General features: G+C 47.2%; 1 protein-coding gene across 2 annotated transcripts in view; it reads right to left on the bottom strand.

Moving 5' to 3' along the window:
- Positions 1-2018: 2018 nt before the first annotated feature.
- The window catches only part of LOC126517872 (calcium-activated chloride channel regulator 1-like), a 46844-nt gene continuing 39384 nt past the window's right edge, over positions 2019-9478 (bottom strand). For both annotated transcript variants that reach the window (XM_072285388.1, XM_050167685.3), the window contains 2 exons: positions 5117-5280; positions 2019-3588 (listed from right to left, as the gene is read on the bottom strand). The gene's annotated coding sequence lies outside the window, so the exon portion shown is untranslated. The remainder of the gene's footprint in view (positions 3589-5116; positions 5281-9478) is intronic.

Below are 9478 nucleotides of genomic sequence, written 5' to 3'. Positions count from 1 at the left end.
TAATTGGGATTTCAACCCATAGTTTCGCTGAAAACGTCTCTCTCGTTTTCTCCGCTCACCAGGAGCGCCTCTGGCTCACCCGCTTCCTGGTGCCCGAAGAATTTCTGGACACCTGCGTCGGCAAGGAGTGGTCGCTCGCCGACGTCGATAACGAGGTGTGCGTGTCCCCTGGGGTCCTCCTGCCGCCCATGGTGTACCCGGACGCCGACAAGTACGTCAACTACGCCTCTCTGGGCTTCCTCATGGCCGCCCGCGTACTGCACGCGTTCCTCTCGCCCAAGGCGCACACCGACGAAGAAGAGCGCGCCCTCGCCACGCTCCTCGCCACCGCCGGCGCCTGTCAGCGGAGCACGGGAGACGTCCGGGTCGCCGAGGACGTGCCCGACGCCATCGAGTTCGCTCTGGGCCTCCGGTCGGCCCTCGAGGCGTACCGGTCGTGGGCAGCATCGGCGTCTCGGGTGTCCGAGAAGCCGGCCCTGCTGAGGACCTTCTTCCGCAGGGCCTGCCTGACCTTGTGCGCCGAGTCGCCTACCCGCCCGCCCCACCCCGGATCGAGGTTCAGCTCGAGGCACGCGTGCAACATGGCCGTCAGGAGCATGCCCGAGTTCTTCACCGCGTTCCAGTGCAGGATCGCCACGAAGATGACGATGAATGGCATCTGCACTTTGTTTTAGCTCCCCACGTTTTTCGCTTGCTTGTCGCGACCTGGAAATAGGCCACAGGAAATTTCGTGCGCAGGTATTAAAGCACTTCCAACGTTCATAACTTCAAACGAGGTACATACTATTTTCGCGCAAGCCGCCATGCAATTGCTTGCTGTCACGTTTGAACGTATCAGTAACCGTATTCAAAGCGATGGAGAACGTCAGTGGTTGAAATTACATGCGCCCAGAAAACTTGAATATTCGTTCATTATGACCCCTAAACTAGATATGAAAGCATTCAGGCCCTATAATTGGTGACCCGCCTATCTATGTGAGCAGATACGGTTCGATGAAGTCTACCTTGGTGAAGTTTCTGACAGACGTTTCCTTTTAGGACTATTGTTCATAAAAATCTGTCTTCGGTCACAGCTTCACCGTGATCGTAATTCGCCGTCGGCTTCCTCGAACGTTCTCAAAGACAGCAACAAACTCATGTTTGACGTCGTTTACGGTGTGCCTTGTCAAGGACAATCGCGACAAGAAAGTGTTTGTCAATGTTTGTTCGTGAAAATCTGTCTTCGGTCACAGCTTCACCGTGATCGCAATTTGCCGTCGGCTTCGTCGAACGTTCTCAAAGACAGCAACAAACTCATGTTTGACGTCGTATACGGTGTGCCTTGTCAAGGATAATCGCGACAAGAAAGTGTTTGTGAATGTTTGTTTTGCCTGGTACATATGAGCATGTTTATTTTACAGAGACTATAATTGCGTTCAACGGGAGTTCATCTCGCTCTTTATAAAAGTTGTCAAATATTTTGTGACTTTCGAAGAAAGAATGTCAGTGCTACTATAGCTGAAGCCACGGTGACCGCAGGTGGACCTTGAGAACGTTCTGTTGGTTCGACAAATTTCTGCGCATGTTCAATAGCTGTTTGCGCGAATGAGAACAAAATGACAAGGCTGTATTTTACAATGATTCATTTAGTGTTCTCTTTTGTTGTCGGTTATGCTGAGAGGGCAGGTCTGAGCGGTAATTGAGATGCGGTGAAAACCAAGCCATTGACATTACCTCCACTACCTTGGAGGCAATCTCCTTATAACGGTCTATTTCATTTTCTATTCTTTTGTGACGATACGGCATGCCGAGGAGCCGATACCAGCGATAACGGTGGTGTTGCAACAACTGAGCCACTGGCGACTGAAAAGATTTGAAGATAAAATGATCCTTACATAATAGGTCCCAGACATTGCGCTTATAATTATCCATTTCATTTTTCTTGTTGCGATGGGAGTGTTCTAAACATTGCACCACTCATTTTTTTGCACGCTAAGGAACCACAGATGGCTGGAAATATGGAATTTTCCTTTTTCTTCTTTTTCTTGTATTCCCCGCACTGCCTGAGGAATTCACTGCAGAGAGGGTTACATTTTTGCAGAAACCACATCTTCATTTACACTTGACACTTGTGTATTTGGCAACCATTCCAATGCGTTGTCTGGCTCATCACGCAGGCTTTCTCCAAACAGCGCTATATTTTATTCGGATGAGAAGGCTCCCTACCCACGAGTTGCTTTAAAGTGACGATGACGGTGATGATGATGATGATGACCATCATCATCAACAACAACAATCAACATCTGCATATCTTATTTTCTTTCTCTTCGCATTCCCTCGCTGACTCCGACGTCGTTGCCTCATCATAAGAATCGGGATTGTCCAGACGGTGTTACATATACGAAATGAGAATAGACTATCAAATGAAGGGTTACCAAGTACTGCACCCACCGGCACTGTTTCTGCCAATGCTCTCTTCCCTTTCGTTGCAAAACTCATTTATTCTGAGACACAATTAACAACTCGTTGACACGTTCACATTGTAACAGCTTGCGCTGCACACGAAGCACACTGCGGAGCACATACCTGCGACGCGCTTTGCATAGTTAGATGCAGTCTTGCGCCGAATATCGACCGGCATCGTTCGCGGCAGGCTGCGTATTTGTCAAATGCCTCGCATGCGTCAAAAATCTAGGCAGTTGTCACAACCAGAATCCAACAACCTGACCAACCTTTCCCTGTAGACCAGCTCACACTTTCGTAATTATCGCCGCCTGCCGCATGATTCTGCGCACAACCTTCGGACACCATTAATCACTAGCGACTAAGCAGCACCCAGTCGAATACGATGGTTTCGAAATCGCCAACGAAGTCGTTTAGCATGCGCCGAATTTTATATGCACCGGCACTTTTCGTAGTTATCTTTTCTTTTTAAACGGTTGCATGGTTTCGAGATCGTAGTTAGAAACTGCGAATTCTTGCGCAAACTAAGAACGGCTATGGGCCACCGCGGCGCGTGCTTGAGCACAACACCAAGCTAGAGGCCAAGTGCGTTGACTTGTCAGGCGACAACAAGAAGCAACTACATCACGATTACCACTGAGCATCCCGCAGCCGGTGCAGTTTGTGTCACACAGCCCGGTCGGCTTTCGTTACGGAAGTCGGCGTGTTTCCGTTGACAATATTCTCCTGCACGGGGTGACGAAAGGGCGTTGATTTTGCCAGGCGACAACAAGAAGCAACTACATCAGAATCACCGTTGAGCATCCGCAGCCGGTGTAGTTTGTCTCACACAGCCCGGTCGGCTTCTTCCGCTACGGAAGTCGGCGCGTTTCTGTTGACAATATTCTCCTGCAGGGGAGTAAACGAAGGCCTGAACGACAGAGGCTGTCTTTCCAAGGTTGACTAACCGGGCGTGGTGGACGATTGTGCATCCGCGGGCTCGATAGTCTGCTGCAGACTTGGTGAGAAATTCTGGACATCGTACCCCGAAAAACGTGTTCCGGGCTCTTCTCTTGAGCAGACTTCGGGAACTTCGTTGGAGACAATAACCCACGAGTCTCTGCTGTTCACATCGCTTGCGCTGGAGCACCTCCTCTCTTCTGACGCCTGCATACAGGGAGAAAACAGATAATACGTATTTTTTTTTTTTTACACACGTCGTGGTCTCCCTCTATTGTTGACCTTGCCGCCTCAGAGGAAGAAAAGGAGAAAGCAGTGAGAGGAAAAGCAGGGAGGTAAGAAAGACGAACGTCCGGGTTGCTACCCTACAGTAGAGGTATAAGAAAGGGGAAACAGAGAAATAAAAGAGGGAGAGAGTTAACAATACATGGAAGCGTGATGGTTCACATGACCCCATTGGCTCTGTTGTCACATGTGTAGCGCTGATTTAGCATGTCGCTCTGAAGGTACTTCCGCAGTTTGTAAAGCGCCGTGCAAATATGCACAGCTGGATAAAACATGGCCTTGGAAATCTTCGACGCGCGCATCTTCGTTGCTCGCATAGAGCTTCGTTTCCCATAGTGAGAAACTCTAAGGTTGCTCCATGACAAGGGTCTCGGAGGCCCGTACCTGCTTTACGAAGAGTGGCTCAAAACGTTTTATTGCGACAGCAATTATATGGACCCTCAAGGCGCATTTCTGCCGTCGCCGTCCCTGCGAGGTTCCGTCCAAGGGTGATAACATTGTCCACGCGCGACGTATGGTGTATGTGCGAGTGAAAGCGTGCGAGGGTGAATCTGCGACCGCGGCTCAATCTCGTGCACGCAAGGAAGGAAAGCGCGCAGTCTTCCGTCGCGCGCGAGGCTCCGGGGGCAGGGTAGAAAGGGGGGGGGGGGGGGGGCGTTCTACTCTGGGCAGCCCGTCTGGGCCACCGTATCTTGAAAGCCATCTGAGACAGAGACACAGTTCGTCGTGCACTGTGCTTTCGCGGCTTAGTGAGCGCAGATGCGGAGGCCTCGCAAAGGTCAATTCGCTCGCTGCCACTGCCGCGCTTCCACACTCCAGCGTTTTGACAGCGACTTTCCGCGGTAATCGAGTGCGATGTGTTGATGTTTGCTTGTGCGCGCGTGGCACCGTGCTTGTAAATTTAGTTAGTATGCCTTTGTTTACAAGTTTATACGGCCGGTAAAGTGACTATCCTTACTGCGTATAGCTGTCGACTAATTTGCTATGGCAATTGACGCTTAGCCTTTCGGGCGAAACTGCGACGTTTCTTTGTTTAATTCGGGGGATTTGCCGCAAGGCGTGTGAGGTAAACAACATGAACGCGGCATCAAATAAACGCATGCAGCAGACCTGTGTGACGCAGGTACTGCGACAGCTGTTGTTCGCTATCCAGCGGGTAAAGTTATATGTAACAATCGGCTTTAGTTTGGCTTCCCCGAACATATTGTGCCTAATATCCTCAACATTCGCTAGATGTCAAAGTGTCTCTACACAAAGGCGCACACATGCTTGTCGGCGAGTCGCGCAGATGTCAGCAAATTTAGAACTGAAGTAAATAGGACCAGCCGATAAGCGCACCTCACACATTTCTCGACGAAGAACTTTCAGATCTGAGGCGCCAAAAATTTTATGTTACGGAATATACACTAAGACAAATAAAAATCTGGTGTCAAAAAACTCCGAAACTTACCCTCTTCTTGACGAAATTGGTCAGGATAGATATCAGAACGAGCGCCACCGAGGCCACCACTGCGATACCCACTATGCCATAGATGAGGGACGTTTCCAAATGTGTATCGCCGTCGTCGTCATGATGATCTTCGACTTCGGTGGCCCCGACGCTGAAGATTGCAGCTGAAAATGTATAGTCAATACTGTAACACGTGTTATCTCCCGTAAACTCTCAAACGCGGAGAACGTGCCTCCGAAGTTTTTTAAACGCATGGCCGCATTACAGCCTCGTGAGCGCGGGAGCATATTGGCTACAATCGCCGCGTCAAAGATGTGATTGAGACACGATCTGTCCATCGCAAAAGCAGTTTACAAACTCACGGATCACCAACCCATGCACTCTAGAAATGTAATAAAGCGTGTAGGTGATAGCATGGCCTCTAAGATAACGCGCTTTGAGATATCTGAAGCCTTGTTGATACCATAAAGCTTCCCACAAAAATCATTAGAGTGAAATCTGGCTCTAGTGTCTACGGGAGTTGCAAACAGGGTGGTTAACCGTGCTTGGAAATTATGGATAGCACATGGATTTGCCCATGAATTTGCCAAAATTTAGTCCTTCTGGCTTTAAATGACTTGGTGACTTCGTAAACCGGTCGTCTTGAGCAAAATATTGTGTCATACAAGCAGCGATTTGCCATTATTATGCCCGTGCGCGGAGATTGATTACCGTCATGCGTTTCGAATATTGTGATTACTTGGAAATTTAGAAAAATAAAGCGTTATCAGTAACGAAACAAGAATGCCTGATGCCGGAAGCAGGAATATTGTACAAATTTATGTGCCACTCATAATTTAAGTGGCGTCCCCTTCTTTCACTTTGTCGTTGGTGGTCCGCGTTTTAGTTACAGAAGCGTAAGCGTACTAGATTACTGTATGCTAACTTATAGGATAGATTAGTGAAATCTGGCAGGTCACTTTGGACGTAGTAGTAGTAGTAGTAGTAGTGATTTTAAGATGAAAGGAAGAGAAAAGTGCAGTGCCGTAACTGTCTCTCAAGGGAGGGCACCTCAACAGCACTGCACGGGGTAAGGGGAGTGGGGAGAAAAAGATTAGAGAGAGAATGAAAGAGAGCGAAAAAAAAAAAAAAAACAAGAAGGTTATCCCTGTGTCTTTAGGTACTGCGACAATGGGTGCATGCGTTGCTGCTTTGCATATATTGTGTTTGCTTGACGGCGGATGCCTCGTTAAAGTCGGAATTTCATAGTTCTTCCTTGGTATGTTTATTCCAGTATCAGTTAGCTTTTTCAGCGTCAATCCTTAAAAACTTTCTGGGAAAACCTTTCATACCCTGTCCGGGCCCGCCTATCTAGTTCCAGATTATTATTATTATTATTATTATTATTATTATTATTATTATTATTATTATAATTATTATTATTATTTGCCACGTTTGCGCATGCCCGCGTAAGCAGAGTGACGTTTGTGTTTCGAACCGTTATTTTTCAAATTTATTTTCCACCTCAGGGCCCGAAGGAATTACTGAGGGGTGTGGATGTAATTGGGGACAGCTTCTTTGAATCTGGTGACGTCATTGATGGTAGCCGGAATGTGAACCGTTACCGCCGTTAGCAGTTCTAGGAATAAAGGAGTTAGAGCGATGCTCGACGGGACACCAACTTTGTATCAGTGATCGGTGCGGGTTGACACGTACGATGAAGGATGGATGGTGGTCTCTAAGGACGGGGTTAGGGAAGCATACCTTGTGGAAAAGACGCAGACGCAGTAGTAGTTTACGGCGGGAAGCTACTTTTAATAAGCCGAGGTTGTATTTTTTTTTCATTATTGATATACCGGAGTGACGAGAATAATTCGAAAAAAAAAATAAACTAAGTGAGCTGCTTGGTTCTCCACAGGCTCAATATCTGTAAACGCTGCCTGGATTGAATTCCAAACTGAACACGCTCTTTAGCTGTCGAGTTAATGCACACCTGTGCAGCGTATCTATGCGGCCGATTTTCAAACTTTCGTCACAGGTTGAAGAGGCGACATGTCCAGTAGAAGCGCTGTAGTAACCATGTGCAAATTTTGGCGGGAACTTGATGCTCGCGCGAAACCTTCGGTAACAATGAATCAAAGGCTACAGGGCGGAGCTTCTTCACGTGTGTTATGGCGCCAGGTGGCACGGCATGAGTGTGACAGCGCTTCCAGCATCTTGGAGCAGAGGCTGAATCAGGGTAGCTTCGACGTGCGAAGATTTCGCATTAGGCCGAACGCGTATAAGATAAAAGCGAAATGTAAACCAAATATAAAACTTAGTATATGTGCAATTTCCGCCTTATTTTAACAAAGTCGCAGTAGCAAACAAGACGCTTATGTTTTTGTTCTCCAGCTTAAGCTAACGCGAATGAGACATTGAACTACTTTCAGAATACTGCGCTCTTGGCCTCCGTAGTTTTCACTTCATTGCCGGGGAAGGCTAAAACAACAAATTATGGGAGCTTACGGGCCAAAACTACGATCTGGTTATGAGGCGAGCTCTAGTGGGGGACTCCGAATTAATATTTAACCCCATGGAGTTATTTAACGTGAACCAAATCTACGTACGCGAGTAATTCTACGTTCTGCCCCCATAAGAATGTGGCTGTCGCGACCGGGATCGAACCCACGACCTCGAGCTCAGCAGCGCTACGCCATATGTTATCGGAGAGGTTTGTTGGAAGCGTCGTCACCAGATTACGAACTGCTGTACGGCGTACTCCACTGGTAGTCTCGGAGCGCTCCTGCAAGCGCTTCAAAGTTCGAGTAAGACAGTGACTAAGCTTTACAGTGAACGTGAATGCACGCAGCCGAAAAATAAATTGAAATAAATTTGTATAGGGCTGTCCAAATGTGACCCGATCCTATTGATTTACTGGAAATTATTGAGCAGGGCTATCAGCCCCGCACATTCGCTAACAAACTGCAGTCAAGTCTTGTTATAACCAAACTGGAAGTAACAACATAATGGATATAAAGAAATAAGTGAAATTCCCCTTGATATCACCACACAGAGATCCGAAATGCAGTGCACACAAAAATGAATATAACGAAGTAATGAATGAAGAAATTCTGGCTCTCCCTTCAACTTTGTGATAACGTGACTTTACTGTAATGCCCTTGGGCAAGAACAGTGGTTCTTCTGCGACATAAACATATAGAACACTCCTCACTTCCATTGTTCTCTCTCCCTCGGGCATCCAGTAAGTGCTGTTATTCGTTGTATGTGAAAGAAAAATATATTCTCAATTTCAATTAGTGAATTCTCAAATAGAATACGACTAGAAAAGCAGAGACTATTCTATTTGTATTCGATTCGAGAATTAACTATTCCAAATTGCCGAATTTTTTTCATGTACAACAAATAGCACTCAGCGGATTTGAATTCGAAATTTCGAATATTCGCACATGCTTACCGACTTTCTCCTCATAGAGTTTTCTTAAAACAAATGCGAGAGTTCTCAGGTTCAATACTTACCAGTGGTTGCCGCATTTCGAACACAGAATGTATGACACAAACACGACCGTACACCGACATTTAGAGACATTGAAAAAAGTGATCAAAGCTATATTTGGGAAGCTTATAACTATGGTGTCGCTCATAATGCAGTTATATCTAAGACACGTGGTGATAACGGTAACAAAAAATGGCTAATAAACCATCGTAATACTTACGCGATGTCGTCGTGGTTGCAACCTCCATCGAATTTCATGCGTTGCGCGTAAAATTCAGCACGTCGTCTGCGGGAGGGCGTTGGCTCACATTACTTTGTCAGAGCACTCTTCCAACAAATGGCGCACGGATCCGCCAACGTGATTTGCGGGTATGCTAACAGCATATGGGAACTCCTATCGCTAGTTTTTTGCTTGTTTATTTAATTCGCTTTCGTTCTGCCCCATCGAGAGTCACGCCTGACGAGGTCGCAACGTAATCTCACGTACGAATGCCGCCAAAACATTGATTAACTCACGCAGTTTCCACGCTACCCAGGCCTTCAACGAAACCGATATACGGCCAAATGACTGCGTGCCTTCGGCGTGACCAATTTACCGCTGGGGGCTTCGATAAGCGATAAGAGTGATACTGACATAGACCTTATCTTTTTTCGCTGCACAAATTCAATACTGCAATTTCGCTTCCGCGGCTTCATAACTAGGCCGCTATATTGTACACGTTCGAAAAGCCGACGTTCGATTTCGCCTCGCGCGATTGTCCAGGCTGCCCCGATATCGCGGCCTCGGCCAATCTAGTCCAATCGCGTGAGGCCAATTCGAACATCGGCTTTTCGAACGTGTGCAAGATAGCGGCCCTAGTGTCCGAACGCTCGTCTTCTCATCATGT

Source organism: Dermacentor andersoni, chromosome 11 (assembly GCF_023375885.2).
Source record: "Dermacentor andersoni chromosome 11, qqDerAnde1_hic_scaffold, whole genome shotgun sequence".
In the NCBI taxonomy this organism is placed as follows: domain Eukaryota; kingdom Metazoa; phylum Arthropoda; class Arachnida; order Ixodida; family Ixodidae; genus Dermacentor; species Dermacentor andersoni.
This window is presented reverse-complemented; position numbering and strand designations above follow the sequence as displayed.